Source organism: Astatotilapia calliptera, chromosome 13, assembly GCF_964374335.1.
Source record: "Astatotilapia calliptera chromosome 13, fAstCal68.1, whole genome shotgun sequence".
In the NCBI taxonomy this organism is placed as follows: domain Eukaryota; kingdom Metazoa; phylum Chordata; class Actinopteri; order Cichliformes; family Cichlidae; genus Astatotilapia; species Astatotilapia calliptera.
This window is the reverse complement of record NC_137434.1, coordinates 415,914-432,500: the sequence shown is the minus strand read 5'-3', so window position 1 is coordinate 432,500 and position 16,587 is coordinate 415,914. Positions and strand designations below refer to the sequence as shown.

Below are 16,587 nucleotides of genomic sequence, written 5' to 3'. Positions count from 1 at the left end.
CAATGGAAACATTAACTCTTGACCTCTTAACTCTGAACTCCTACAGGGGCTATGACACCAATAGAGTAAATTCACAGACTCCGCCCCCAGCACGGCTCCAATCGAAGCTGAAGTGAAGCCGTTTCAGAACATTTTGCTCTACATATTTGAGTTGTTTGCCATGCTTGGTAAGTCATTTTTTCAAAGATTGTTTCAATTATTATTATGAGCTTTTACTTCTGTGGCTCTTTGGAGTTGAGACAAAGCTGTGTGAAAGGCATTAGCCATGTTGCTCGCTGATAGCATAATATTCTGTTTTAGCTAGCTGAAAGGTATTGTTTGCAGGCAAATACCACAGCCTTGAAAAAAGCTTGCATGTGAATTTTCAGTCAAACTTTTGGTCAAATACACTTAAAACAATGTGTAGAATGTGAAATGTTGGTATAATGGTGCTACTTGAAGCCTGAAAACGATCGCCCATAAAAAAAACACGAGCAAACAGCAGTAGCTGACATCCTGACTGGATTCCACGTTAGCATAGATCCCTCCAGAGTTTTGTGCACACGGTTTAGGTAAAAATGAAAAAGGTTGAGGTTTTACATTTAGTTCAGTATTACCTGTTGCCTGTGTCTTTGTCTTTTGGGAAAATACTTTACACAAGTAATGGCTCAAAGAGGATTCCTTTTTTTTACTGTGCTGCAATTGTTTACTGGATTATTTGTGCCATTAATTAGTGTCAGCTAATTTTTATTCGATCTCCGCACAGGATATGCTTGTGAAGATGGAATATGGGGGAGAGCAGAAGTGCGTTGAAGTTCCACAAAGTGATGAATGAAGGACATGCATATTGTATTGAAGGAATAACTGATGAGAATGCTGTTATTTGCATTTACCATGTCAGACCTTTTGATAAACAAAATTCTAATGAAAGTGAGAACATGTATACTGTTACATCTTTCAGAAAATGTTTTGAAATTGTGGTGCACAGTTCAGAATAAATGTTTTTCAAAAACCATTGCATCTTTTTAGTAAATGTTTATTTCCAAAAGAAATTTCTAGAAGTTCAGAACAGTAAAATTCCCGCTTTTTAGAATGAATTAGAAGATAACTCTTACGTAGTTAAACTAAAATACTCTTTGAGTGTTAATATATAAACTCTTAACACCAAGTGTTAAATTATCAACTCCAGACAGATTTGGTGTTTAACACTAAATCAGAGTTAACGTACCAACTCTCCAAAAAGAGTTAAATTAACACTCTCTGGTGTGGACCCATATAGACACTTTAATAGTGTTGAAGTCAAATCCGACAGTGTTAATTTGGACATGCTGGATTTGCTGTGTGGTTAAGAGTAGAGTAATTTAATCCATGAGGTAAATTTTGCTCCAAAGCCAAATCTATCAAGGACTGCAAAGAGATAGTGGAACTCAACTCGATCAAAGGCCTTTTCAGCGTCAAGAGAGACTACACATTCATCAGAATATGTGTGGCTGGAGTAGACTATATTAAACAGCCTCCTTATGTTAAAATATGATTGACGATTTTTAATGAAGCCTGTCTGGTCTTTTGAAATAATTTTTGGAAGAACTATTTCTAGTCTACGGGCAAGTATCTTGCCTAGTATTTTAGTGTCTGTGTTCATTAGAGAAATGGGTCTATAGGAGGCACATTCCAACGGATCTTTTCCTTTCTTTGTAATAAGTGTAATACAGGCTTCATAGAATGACTGAGGAAGAGATCCCTGTCTGATGCAGTCTTTGAGGGTAATGAAGAGAAGTGTTTGAAAAACTCTGACGGAAAGCCATCTGGACCTGCACACTTCCCAGATTGCATTGAAGCTACAGCTAAGGAAACTTCTAACTGAGAGATGGGTTCATCCAGCCTTGTTCTATGTTCTGGTGGAATTTCAGAAATGTCAAGTTTAGCTAAGAAATCATTCACGGAATTGCAGACAGTTTGGGACTCTGAGGTGTAAAAATCCCTGAATACTTCATTGATTTTTTCATGATCTGTGACTATGTTGCCGTCTTGTTGTCGAATTTTAAGAATACTTTGCCTTGCCCTAGAACCTTTTAGAAGGCTCACCAGTAATTTATCAGGTTTGTCACCATGCATATAAAATTTTTATTTCTCATGTAAGAGTAAACGTTCAGTTGAGTACGTTGTGAGTAGGTCAAGTCTTGTTTTGAGTTCAACACGCTTTTTAAATATTTCACGACTCTATTTAAGAGCATACTGTTCATCGGTCTTCTTAATTTGTTGCATTAACTTATTCCTTTCACGGGTGGACTGTTTTTTTAATTCTTGCTAAATAACCAATAATCTGGCCTCTGATATACTGTAAGCCTTAAAGGCATCCCATACGACAAGGCTGGAAGTCTCTGGGGAAGAGTTGGTGGCAAAGTAAAAGCGTATCTCATCCTGGATAAACTTTACAAAATTTTCATCAGACAGAATGGTTGAATTGAAGCGCCACTGTGCAGCTTTAACAGGAAGATGTGGAAGAGACAGAAACAGAGTAAGAGAAATAACTACGCTATTGTAGGCACAGGAGTGGACCTGCTGCAGACAAGTAGTGTCAATGATAAAGTAATCAATTCTTGAATATGTATGGTGCACATGTGAAAAATAGGAGTAATCTCTTTTATGAGGATTTAGGGTACGCCAAACATCACACATTCCATATTCTGATAGAAAGGCATGAATGACAGATGCAGATTTGCTTAGAACATTACTCTTAGTAGATGAGTGATCCGGGGCTGGGTCTAACCAGCAGTTAAAATCACCCCCCAGAAAAAGAGAGTAGATGTTTAAGTCGGGTAAAGAGGAGAATAGTTGTTTAAAGAAATTCTCGTCATTTATATTAGGAGCATACACATTTACTAGGGCAACAAGACTGTTATACAGTTTCCCACTGACTATGACATATCTGCCATATTTGTCTGCTATGACATTGTGGGCCTCAAAGGGAATGTTCTGCCTGACCAATATAGAGACCCCATGTGCCCTAGCTTGGAAAAGTGAGTGCGAATACTGGCCCCTCCAACGGGAGAAGAGACGGACGTTATCAGAAGCCCTGACGTGGGTCTCCTGCAGGAAAGCCACGTCACTGTTATGGTGTTTAACATGTGAGAAAACCTTTTTTCTCTTGACTGGATGATTTAGATCATTACCATTCCAGATCAGAAAGTTTAACTGCAGACTCATCTGATTTATAGAGCAAAGACAATATGCACACTGGCTTTAAACGATAAGAACAGAATAACTGTACAGTGGGTGGAAATTCGTTCAGAACAGGTGAAAAAAAGGAACCAAGTCAGTGTATGAGGTTCATAGCAGTGCAAAAGTTTATCTGCCTGTTAAAAAAAGAAGATAATCTTATCACAAACTGGTGTTTGATTTTGAAACAGGAAAAAAGTGGGGAAACAACTGAAAAGTAGGGATGGGTACCGGTTTCTGGTGCCATCATGGCACCGGTTTTGACATAAACGGTAGTAACTAGACCGAAAAGCAGCGCACATTTCGGTGCTTCATTTCTGTGCTTTTTTCCTCCCTGAGATGTCACACACTTTAGATTCTAGCCAATCATTTTACCTTTCCGAGGATAGTAGGCGGGCCCAGGTACGTACATTCTTTTAGAGCAGAGCTACAGATTAAAAATGCCCAAGGTGAAGCGGTCAAAGTCTGGCTGTACTTCACAGCAAAAGATGCAAACTCAGCAGCCTGCAACAAGTGCTTTAAGCTGATACTGTCAAAGGAGGTAACACCTCAAATCCGATGAAACACCTGGTAACGCATAGCGTTTTTTTAAAAGCCGAGAAATGCACAGTATTTGATAGCTTGCTGCGAGACCTCACACCGAGCACATCTACTGCGGGTGGGTTGCCTGTTATCGGACCCAGAGTTAGCAACATCCCCCAAGAACCCGAAGAGGAGAGTCCTGGCCCCTAGCCCTGCCAGTGTAGCAGAAATGATGATGATGGCAGCAGCAGCTGTTCTTCTCTGCTTAATGTTGTTCGTGTGTAATTTACGTTTAGTAGGCTAACCACATTATTACATTAATGCATGTAAGGTGAACTAGCAAACACCGTCGTAGTTACATGCAGCTGTCTTCTTGTTTTGATGGCAGATACTCCCTTCACCCTGGCCAAAAAAGCTAAAATGACCAAAGAAAAAGTGGAAAACAGTTAAACATGAGAGGTTTTTGGACAAAGTGTCAGGGCTCTGTGTGCGGGCAGGCAGAGATGAGGATCCAAATGCAGGACTCGAACACAGAATTGAAACTCAAAAACCTCAGCTTTATTGCTGGCAGGAAAACAAACATGAAGTGATGATGGAACACTGAGACCAAGGACACACAGGCATAATCTGATGGTACGACGCAACACCGAGCATGGGAAAACACAGGGCTTATATACACAGGGTAGTAACGGGGGAATCGGCAACAGGAGGGAGACACAGCTGGGAGAGATCAGGGCTAACGAGACAGGGGGAACAAAGCTGCACACGCTAACATCAGACAGGAACAAGAACCCTCAAAGTAAAACAGGAAACAAAACACACTTTACTAAGACACAGACTAGACAGAGACAGACTTGACACTGACCAAAGGCTACTAAATGATAATCATAATCACAACAGTATCAGATCATAAATCATAATATAGAAAAACACCAAGATAACTGAAACACCAAGTATCAGAGAAACATAAAGGAAAATCCATGATGCAAAAGTACCAAAACATAATGAACTCAAAATACTGGGTCCAACGGACCCAGAACCGTGACACAAAGTTTGTGTTTTTTCCATTGTTTAAGCACTGCTTCCAGCCAAGAGTGATACCAAATATGCCCTATAGCTGCAGAAAACGCTAACATTGTTATCTTTTTACAAAAAAAACAGCTGAACATGAGAGGTTTTTGGACAAAGTTTCTTTAAGCACTGGCACCGTTTCAAAAGTACCGGTTTGGTACTGGTATCGGATAAAACCTAAACGATACCCATCCCTACTGAAAAGACTAACATTTGAATGAAACCTGAAAGCAAGTAAATACTTTCTATGCTGCCTTATGGTAAACTTTGGTAATATTGATGTATAAAGAACAACACTGGCTGATGATGAAATGCAGTCAGCTGGCATGGTGACACTACCAGTATTAACCTGCAGGGCTGGACTGTGACAAAAAAAATCGGGCATTTTGACTAGAGACCGGCCCAACAGGTATTAAAGCCATAAAGCCTTTGAATGAAAATAAACGTTGTTGTGACAGTGATGTAGTCTTTTTGGTATGTGTATGATTTCTATACATTTTACATCAGATAAAAACTTTGGTTGTAAGATTCAGATAATTATTTATTAAAAGTGAGACATTTTAAATGAGAATAAGAAAGAAAAGTATGTCTTTGTGCCCCCCTCTCCCTGTTAATGCCCTACCTGGCCCCCTGGCAAAACTTTCCTAGACCCGCCCCTGCACAGTTACCAGCTGTCAGCTACGTAAAAAAAGGATCCTGGTGTTATTTGTCTCTCAGAAACAGTTCATAACTTCAACTCATCCATGTCACCTAAAAGGTAAACCTGTTTCTCCATCACCTGTTCAGCTCTGATGATTCAGTAAGGACATCTCCTGGTTTCATCTTCATGTTTCCCTCTCACCACATATCCAAACCGACATCATGACCAGCAGGTTTACAGCTGTGGCTCCAGCAAACATCAGCTGATACTAGAAATTAATATTAAATAAATTCTAACAACAGCTGATCAAGCTTAAACGTGCTGCTGTTGTTTAGCGCGACATCCGCTGGTTTCCTCTTTCTGGCGCAAAGTGGGCGATAAACAAGCAAGAGAGCCGATCAGCTGATCATTGATCAGTTTCATGATTGAAGTAGCAACAGGAGAGGGAGGGGAGAGAATGAGAGAAGTAGATGCAGCTGTGCAGCGTAAACACAGAATAACTCCAGCTTTGTGTCTTTTTTTCATTATAGCTAAAGTCCGGGACAAACTGCATCTCTACTCAGCTCAATACGAAACGTGTAATATTTTCTCTGAATGAGGGACCATTCCATTTTTAAGGAGCCATTGGAAACTCTACTAACTAACCTTATAAATAAAATAAAGTTCACTATCAGTAACATCATAGCACCCACCCAGCTGTATAGAAACTCTGTCATGTTAGCTAGCAGTACAAGTTATTGTAACTGACTGTAAAAAGTCAGCACAACGAAAATAAACTCCACCTAAACTTGATTTACTACTAATTGTATTCAGTTGTGTTGCACCAGGGACACATGGAAAAGTTGCATGACACCGGCCCTCGAGGACTGGAGTTTGAGACCCCTGTCATACAGAATATGACAGGTGTGGTTGAACTGCACGAAGACTGAAGTTTCTCTTCTCTTCTGGCAGGACAGGAATGTGGCCTTGTCCTGTGAGCCACTGTAAGGATGTACTTAGAGTAGAACTGGACTGTCACCGGCCTCAGGCTCTTCACCTTTTCAAAGACAAAGCAGTCATTTAAATAAAATATAAGATATTGTTTACCTGTAAATGCACAAAGAGAATGTAGAAATGTAATTATTATCAAGAGTGAACAAGCACTGATAGTGTAATCTACAGCTGTGGCCAAACGTTTAGAGAATGAGAAGTGTTGTTTGTTTATTTACAAAGTTTGCTGTTTCAGTGATAGTTCAATCAATCAATCAATCTTTATTTATAAAGCACTTTTCATACAAAAAACAATGTAGCACAAAGTGCTTTACATAGTTAAAAACAGCCCACCCCACCCTCCAACTCACTCCCCACACTCTCATTAACATAAATGATGTGAATACACACATATCCCCCCCCACACACACACACACATACACACACGCGCACACTTAAAGAGTAAAAATTGGGCTGGGCTCGCATGAGCCAAGTGAGGAAACACTATAACAGGGAGCCGTCTGCACCGGGAGCCGGTCACAGACCGCAGCCTCCAGGCTGGGCACACAGCAGGAGGGAGGCAAAGGAGCCCCCCAGCCAGGCTGAGAGGACCCCCAGAGACCCAGCAGCCACAGTCGATCACAGCCCCGGTGCAGAGAGCGCCCTCTGAGGAAACACTGGAGATATGACGCAATACGATATATACAGGGTAAAATGATAAAATAAATAAGAACAGGATACAATATAAATATAAATAGAGTAACAAGATTAAAAAATGAATAAGAATAAAATCAATAAATATTAGGTAAAGCCTAAATTAATAATAGAATAACAGGATAGAATAAATAAGCATAAAATAAATAAACGCTAAGTAAAAGCTAAATTAAAAAGGTGGGTCTTGAGCCTGTTCTTAAAAACATGTACGTTCTCTGCGGCCCTGAGCTCCTCCGGCAGGCTGTTCCACAGACGAGGACCATACCACTGAAAAGCTGCCTCTCCGTGAGTATGTGTCCTGACTTTAGGGACAATTAAAAGGCCAATACCAGAGGAACTCAGGGTCCGCGAGGGTTCATATGGTAAAAGCAGATCTGAGAGATAAGAAGGCCCAAGACCATTAAGACATTTAAAAACCAGTAAAAGAACTTTAAAATCGATCCTGAAACACACGGGGAGCCAATGCAGCGATTCTAAAACCGGTGTAATGTGGGCCCGCCCTCTGGTCTTCGTCAGCACACGAGCTGCCGAGTTTTGCAAAAGTTGTAAAGTTGAAATATTCTTCTTAGGAAGACCAGAGAGCAGGGCATTACAGTAATCAATGCGACTGGTAATAAAAGCATGCATCAGCATCTCCGTGTTGGCCCGAGAGAGAATAGGGCGGACTCTGGCTATATTTTTTAGATGATAAAATCCAATTTTGGTCACATGTTTAATATGTGGGATAAAACCAAGCTCAGAGTCAAAAATAACACCCAGGTTTTTCACTTGTAGCGAAGGACATAGTGAAAATGCCTCTAATTTAGACAAGAGTTTCTCTCTCTGAGCCTCAGGACCGACGATTAAAACTTCAGTTTTGTCCTGGTTAAGCTGTAAAAAGTTTTCTGCCATCCAAGATCGTATATCTAAAATACAGTTAAAAAGGGCATCCATTGGTCATGTGTCATCAGGAGACACGGAGATGTACAGCTGAGTGTCATCAGCGTAACTGTGGAAGTTCACTCCATGCCTCCTGATGACACCGCCGAGAGGGAGCATATACAAATTAAAAAGTACAGGGCCTAAAACCGACCCTTGAGGCACACCACATGTCATTCTATGGATCTTAGAGGAGCATGTAATCATACTCACCATAAAAGTTCTGTCAGAGAGATAGGAAGTGAACCAGCTGTGTACAGCACCAGAGAGGCCCACCATGTGTTTCAGTCTGTTTAAAAGAATAGCGTGGTCTACTGTATCAAAGGCTGCGCTTAGATCCAGTAGCACCAGGACTGAGAGCTTTTGGGCGTCCCAGTTACATCTAAGATCATTTAAAACCTTTAGGAGAGCCGTCTCTGTGCTGTGGTTCACCCTAAATCCAGACTGGAATATCTCCAGGATCTGTCTATCATTGAGAAAATCAGTAATCTGAGTAAAAACAAGTTTTTCTAAGATTTTACTTAAAAATGGTAAGTTGGATACAGGTCTGTAGTTTTTAAAATCATTACAATCCAAATTGCTCTTCTTCAGAAGGGGTCTCACCACCGCCGTTTTAAAGGCAGCAGGGAAGACACCCAACTGAAGAGAGCAATTCATCATGTGTAAAAGCTCAGCCTCAAAAAATCCATAAAGTGTTTTAAAGAGTGAAGAAGGGATTGGATCTAAAAGACATGTGGTGGGTCTCACTGAGTGAACAAGCATTAACCAGGACAAAGCTGTCCAGTGTCTCCTCAGGTACAATCGAGCCCTCAGATGTGTTTACAAACATATCGCGATTAGATAAAATATCAGATCTGATGGCGCTGATTTTTCCCCTGAAGTGGTCTGCAAACTGTTGTATATCATATTATATCACTTCAAACAGAGATGATCCAGTAATGCTGCACTAATTAGACTAACTATTCACAGAGTTGGGATGCTGTGTAAGACATAAATAAAGCTAAAACACAAAGGTTTGGACACTGTTTTGCATGTTTCCCTACTGTAGGGTCTCTGCAAGCATACAGAGGGGGTACTCTGAGAGGGTCCAAGATGACAACTTTGGAATTCTGCTAGAAACAGTCTGAATTCAGGGTACGGCTATCATTTGTTAACATGACACTTGTTCTTATACATGTAATACATTTATTACCAATCTGAGAGTTTATCTGCTGGTCATTCAACATGACGAATGACTTCTGAAGTTTTAATTCAGCTCAAGACGCTGTAGATTCCCGTCAGTAACACTTTCGGTCCGCTAGTACAAAGTAGAGATGGCACGATACCACTTTTTTATGTCCGATACCGATATCATAAATTTGGATATCTGCCGATACCGATATGAATCCGATATAGTGTTTTTTAATCAACAAAACTGTTTTTTAAATATCTTGCTGCATTTTGTATAAGTTCATACTCAAGTTTAAAATAACAACTACACTAAAGCTATTCTGTTATACCTGTATGCAAAAAAAAATATTTCATAGTTCAGCAATACTGATCAATCTAATAAACTTAAACCTACACCATCCTCCCTATTCTGGTATTTTAAAGAGTACTTAGCATAAATATTAAGCAACCTAACTAATAGGGTTCCAACTCCCAGCAACAACAAAAATAAATAAATAAAAAATAGTAACCACCCCTCACGCTCCACCTCATGATGCTTAATCGACGTAATCAACCTTAATTTGATGCAGTGTGAAAAAAAATGCACAGAAATCAATTATTTTTCAAGAAATATTAAATAGATTCAACATCTTTCAATTCAATTCAATTCAATTCAATTTTATTTATATAGCGCCAAATCACAACAAAAGTCGCCTCAAGGCGCTTTCTTCAACAAAATTGCAGACTGCACAGATGGTAGCTTCCCAAAGGAAAAAGTACTATAGCTTACTAGGGTATATTAGACTTAACAGTTACTATATGCAGTAATGGACTTCTATACATTTTACATCAGATTAAAACTTTGGGTGTAAGATTCAGATAAATATTAAATAATTAAAAGCGAGACATTTTAAATGAGAATAAGAAAGAAAAGTATGTCTTTGTGCCCCCTTTTCCCTGTTAATGCCCTATCGGCCCCCCTGGCTAAACTTTGCTAGATGCGCCCCTGCACAGTTACCAGCGTCAGCTACGTAGAAAAAGATCCTCGAGTAGAAAGTAATATTAAATACATTCTAACAACAGCTGATCAAGCTTAAACGTGTTGCTGTTGTTCAGCCGCTGGTTTCCTCTTTCTGGTGCAAAGTGGGCCAAAAGCAAACTAGAGACACGGACTCGCGACAGAAAAGCCGATCAGCTGATCATTAAGCAGTTTCATGATTGAAGTAGCAGCTGGAGAGCGAGAGGCAGTCGCTCGTTAAGCTTAACGCAGGAATGCTTTACAAACATTCAGAGATGGACTTACACACTTGCTTTACTTCTCTCGGGGATAACTTTGTCGGAGATGAAATGCCGGGTTGCTAGCGAAGCTCCAAATGCTATCCAGACCACCGACAGGTCCTGCATGCCACAGCCGCTCTATCACGTGATGCATACTGCTCCGACTGCTAACGTTCTGAGGCGAGTTACGGCGTGTTGCAAGTTTTGTGAGGTGCTTTCGTGATATTTAATGGATTGGATTACATTTTTTATTTTTCTCCGATATCCGATCCAGTAATTTAGGTCAGTATTGGACCGATACCGATACGTAATATCGGATCGGTCCATCTCTAGTACAAAGTAGTTCTATTAATCTGAGCTAGATTAGTCTTCAATTCAATTCAATTCAGTTCAATTTTATTTATATAGCGCCAAATCACAACAAAAGTCGCCTCAAGGCGCTTCATAGATACAGAGAAAAACCCAACAATCATATGACCCCCTATGAGCAAGCACTTTGGCGACAGTGGGAAGGGAAAATTCCCTTTTAACAGGAAGAAACCTCCGGCAGAACCAGGCTCAGGGAGGGGCGGCCATCTGCTGTGATTGGTTGGGGTGAGAGAAGGAAGACAGGATAAAGACATGCTGTGGAAGAGAGACAGAGGTTAATAACAGATATGATTCAATGCAGAGAGGTCTATTAATACATAGTGAGTGAGAAAGGTGACTGGAAAGGAAAAACTCAATGCATCATGGGAATCCCCGGCAGCCTACGTCTATTGCAGCATAACTAAGGGAGGTCCAGCCCTTACTATATGCTTTGGCAAAAAGGAAAGTTTGAAGCCTTATCTTGAAAGTAGAGATAGTGTCTGTCTCCTGAATCCAAACTGGAAGCTGGTTCCACAGAAGAGGGGCCTGAAAACTGAAGGCTCTGCCTCCCATTCTACTTTTAAATACTCTAGGAACAACAAGTAGGCCTGCAGAGCGAGAGCGAAGTGCTCTAATAGGGTGATATGGTACTACAAGGTCATAAAGATAAGATGGGGCCTGATTATTTAAGACCTTGTATGTGAGGAGCAGGATTTTGAATTCTGGATTTAACAGGAAGCCAATGAAGGGAAGCCAAAACAGGAGAAATCTGCTCTCTCTTTCTAGTCCCTGTCAGGACTCTTGCTGCAGCATTTTGGATTAACTGAATGCTTTTCAGCGAGTTTTTAGGACATCCTGATAATAATGAATTACACTAGTCCAGCCTGGAAGTAATAAATGCACGAACTAGTTTTTCAGCGTCACTCTGAGACAGGATATTTCTAATTTTAGAGATGTTGCGCAAATGGAAGAACGCAGTCTTACATATTTGTTTAATATGTGCATTGAAGGACATGTCCTGGTCAAAAATGACTCCAAGGTTCCTCACAGCGTTACTGGAGGCCAAGGTAATGCCATCCAGAGTAAGAATCTGGTTAGATACCATATTTCTAAGATTTTCAGGGCCGAGTACAATAACCTCAGTTTGATCTGAATTAAGAAGCAGAAAGTTAGCGGCCATCCAGGTCTTTATGTCTTTAAGACATTCCTGCAGTTTAACTCATTGGTGTGTGTTATCTGGCTTCATGGACAGACAGAGCTGGGTGTCATCAGCATAGCAGTGTAAATGTATGCTATGTCTTCTAATGATGCTGCCTAAGGGAAGCATGTATAATGTAAACAGAATTGGTCCTAGCACTGAACCCTGTGGAACTCCATAATTAACCTCAGTGTGTGAAGAGGACTCTCCATTTACATGCACAAACTGGAGTCTATTAGATAGATATGATACAAACCACTGCAGTGCAGTACCTGTAATACCTACAGCATGTTCTAATCGCTCTAATAGGATATTATGGTCGACAGTATCGAACGCTGCACTGAGGTCTAGCAGGACAAGCACAGAGATGAGTCCACTGTCAGAGGCCATAAGAAGATCATTTGTAACCTTCACTAAAGCTGTTTCTGTGCTGTGATGAGCTTTGAAACCTGACTGAAACTCTTCAAATAAACCATTCCTCTGCAGATGATCTGTTAGCTGTTTGACAACTACTCTTTCAAGGATGTTTGATATAAAGGAAGGTTGGAGATTGGCCTATAATTAGCTAAGACTGCTGGGTCTAGAGATGCTTTTTGAGTAAAGGTTTAACTACAGCCAGCTTGAAGGCCTGTGGTACATAGCCGATCATTAGAGATAGGTTGATCATATTTAAGATCGAAGAATTAATTAATGGCAGGACTTCTTTGAGCAGTTTTGTAGGAATGGGGTCTAAAAGACACGTTGATGGTTTGGAGGAAGTAATTATTGAAGTTAACTCAGAAAGATCAATTGGAGAAAAAGAGTCTAACTTAACATCAATGGTACTAAGAGTAGCTGTAGATAATATTACATCTGTGGGATGATTATTGGTAATTTTTTCTCTAATGAAAAAAATTTTATTTGTGAAGAAGTTCATGAAGTCATTACTAGTTAACGTTAAAGGGATGGTTGGCTCAAAAGAGCTCTGACTTTTTGTCAGCCTGGCTACAGAGCTGAAGAGAAACCTGGGGTTGTTCTTATTTTCTTCAATCAGTGATGAATAGTAAGATGTTCTGGCTTTGCGGAGGGCTTTCTTATAAAGCAGCAAACTATTTCTCCAGGCTAAATGATGATCCTCTAGATTTGTGACACGCCATTTCCTCTCCAGATTACGAGTCATCTGCTTTAGGGTACGTGTTTGAGAATTATACCACGGAGTCAGGTACTTCTGATTAGAGACCTTAGTTTTCACAGGAGCTACAGTATCCAGAGTCGTACGTAGTGAGGAGGTGAAATTATTAACAAGATAATCGACCTCTGTTGGGTTAGCGTTCAGATAGCTGCTCTGCTCTGTGTTGGTACAGGGCATTGAAGATGATAACAGTGGGTGGATTATATTCTTAAACTTAGTTACAGCGCTTTCAGAAAGACATCTACTTTGATAAAAGTCTACTCTTCACCGCTGTGTAATCAATTATTGTAAATGTACATGTTATCAGGAAATGATCAGACAGGAGAGGGTTTTCAGGAAACACTGTTAAATGTTCAGTTTCTATGCCATATGTTAAAACAAGATCTAGAGTGTGATTAAAGTGGTGGGTGGGTTCTTTTACATTTTGAGAGAAGCCAATTGAGTCTAATAACAGATTAAATGCCATGTTGAGGCTGTCATTTTTAGCATCTACATGGATGTTAAAATCACCCACAATAATTATTTTATCTGAGCTCAGAACTAAATTAGATATAAAGTCTGAGAAATCAGACAGAAACTCTGTGTAAGGCCCAGGTGGACGATAGATGATAACAAGTAAGACTGGTTTCTGAGTTTCACAGCTGGGGTGGACAATGTTAAGCATCAGGCTTTCAAATGAATTAAAAGTCTGTCTGGGTCTTTCATTAATTAATAGGCTGGTGTGAAAAATTGCTGCCACACCTCCCCCTCGGCCTGTGCTTCGAGGTTTCTGGTAGTTAGAATGACTCGGGGGTGTTGATTCATTTAAACTAACATAATCATCCTGCTGCAACCAGGTTTCTGTAAGGCAGAGTAAATCAATTTGTTGATCAATTATTAAGTCATGTACTAACAGAGACTTGGAGGAGAGAGACCTAATATTTAATAATCCACATTTCACTGTTTTACTCTTTGGTTCAGATGTGGATGCTGTATTGTTCTTTCTTTGTAATTGTTTATGTTTAAGTTGTTTGTTGCTGGTTTTTAGTTTGTTTTTTGTCTGTTTGGGAGCTGACACAGTCTCTATGGAGATGGGTTTTTGGGGGGGTAGCAGGAGGAGAGAAGCTGCAGAGAGGCGTGTAAGACTGCAACTCTGCTTCCTGGTCCCAACTCTGGATAGTCATATTTTGGGGGGTTTAATAAATTTGTCCATATTTCTAGAAATGAGAGCTGCTCCATCCAAAGTGGGATGGATGCCGTCTCTCCTAACAAGACCAGGTTTCCTCCAGAAGGTTTGCCAATTATCTATGAAGCCCACATTGTTTCTGGGACACCACTCAGACTGTCACGATCTGAGGAGACAGACCATGCGGTGGTGTGTGTGATGGACCCAGGTGCGAACACAAGAGAGTAGACCGGAGTAAACTTAAACTGAAAGCGAGCCTTTATTATGGCTGATGACAGGTCTCACACAAAGCAGAAACACCGTGACTAAACTGAACTTAACTAAACTGGGAAACAGATATGATAAACTAAGAAGACTCAGAGGACCATGATGATGACTGTAAAGACTGGCCGTGAGGACATGGAGGGTGGGAACACAGACGACGTGACACAGACTGCATGAAACACAGAGACTAAATACACATGAGGGATGATCAGGGGAAGTCGCCACACATGGGAGCACAGCTGACACACATGAACCTAAAGACAGGACAGGAGAAGTGAAACTAAATACACTGACATTGAATACAGACTTTCAAAGTAAAACAGGAAACATGGAGATTAGACATGACATGAACTAAACATAACCACGCAGACATGATGCATGACAGGTAGACGCACGAACCAGGGAGACTGAGTACAGGGAGATGACAGAAACAGCTAAGAAACAAAGGGCTAAACAGCACCCTAGAAATTAACTAGACGAACTAAGCTAAAGCATAAATGAATACAAAAGATACATAAAACTCAATACTGGGTCACACGACCCAGGACCATGACACAGACAGCCAACATTTTAAGGAGAACATGCGGCTAGTCCCACATTGTTTTGGCAAAGTTGCACACCGATTCAATATTGATTTTAGTGACCTCCGATTGGTGTAACCGGGTTGTCATTACTGCCGACGTGAATTATGATTTTACTGAATTTATGTTTACCCTTAGTCAGCAGTTTTAAATTTCCTTCAATGTCGCCTGCTCTGGCCCCTGGAAGACAATTGACTATGGTTGCCGGTGTCTCTAGCTTCACATGTCTGAGAACAGCATCACCAATTACCAGAGTTTGACCCCCGGCGGGTGTGTCGCCGAGTGGGAAAAACGGTTAGACACATGAACGGGTTGGTAGTGTACCCGGGGCTTCTGTTTAGGACTATGCTTCCTCCTCACCGTCACCCAGCCGCCCTCTTTCCCCAGCTGCTTGGGGTCTGCCGGGGAACAGCTAGCGGGGCCTACACTATCTTCGGCTGCACCAGCTACAGGGGCCTGGCTAGCTATGGGTGAATGAAGGGTGCGAAGCCGAGTCTCCAATTCAGTAATCCTGGCCTCCATAGCTGCAAATATGCTACATTTGTTACAGATATCATTACTGCTAAAGGAGGCCGAGGAGTAACTAAACATCTGACACAATGAGCAGGAAAGTGCAGGAGGGACATGTGAAGAGGCCATGCTGCTAACGAGTCGGCTACGAGCTAAGCTAGTTAATAAAGACACAGTGAGTGAATATTGTGAAAATAAATTTGTGAGCAAATCAAAAGAGTGTGCTTCGGATGAAGCCCGTGAAGATTATACTATGAAATTCAGTTATTAAGTAAGAAGAGTCTTTGTTCAGAAACGAGGTGTTCAGTGACCAGGTCAGACCCGAGGTAATGTGGAGGCCCAGGAATTTGATGTTGTCTACAAACTCCACCACCTCCCGTTGGATGAGGAGAAGTGAGTGCTCTGTCCTCCTGGACCTCCTGTAGTCTACTATGACTACAAGACTATGCAAGACTTGGTCTTGCTGGTGTTAAGCACCAGATTGTCGACTTGGAACGGCGAATCGAGGACCTTGAACAATAGACAAGAATGGATGACTTAGTCATAAGTGGATTGGAGACGCAACACCAAACCTATGCCAGAGTAACAGCTGGCGGAGGTAAAGACGGTGAAGATGCCCCGGTAGAGGAGCTGCAAACGCTTGAACAGCAAGTGATAAAATTCCTTGAAACGAAGAATGTATGTATTCAGAGCCATCATATTGCAGCATGCCACACGCTCCCCAGAAAAGACAGTAAAACAAAAACTGAAACAGGGTAGGAAGCTAAAAGGGACCGGTTTGTATTTAAATGAACATTTAACAAAAAAGACTGCTGAAATTGCAAGACAGGCACGCAGCCTGAGAAAAAAAAATAAGATACAAGCGACATGGATGAGGAACTGCAAAGTAAT

General features: G+C 40.9%; 2 long non-coding RNA genes across 2 annotated transcripts in view; both read left to right on the top strand.

The window, feature by feature from the left end:
• The window catches only part of LOC145419587 (uncharacterized), a 1,316-nt gene extending 322 nt beyond the window's left edge, over positions 1 to 994 (top strand). The window contains exons 1-2 of the long non-coding RNA XR_013900883.1: positions 1 to 167; positions 746 to 994. The exon at positions 1 to 167 is cut by the window's left edge and continues 322 nt beyond it. This is a non-coding gene — a long non-coding RNA (uncharacterized LOC145419587). The remainder of the gene's footprint in view (positions 168 to 745) is intronic.
• The window catches only part of LOC145419591 (uncharacterized), a 110,306-nt gene that overhangs the window by 24,908 nt on the left and 68,811 nt on the right, over positions 1 to 16,587 (top strand). The gene's annotated exons all lie outside the window — the stretch shown is intronic.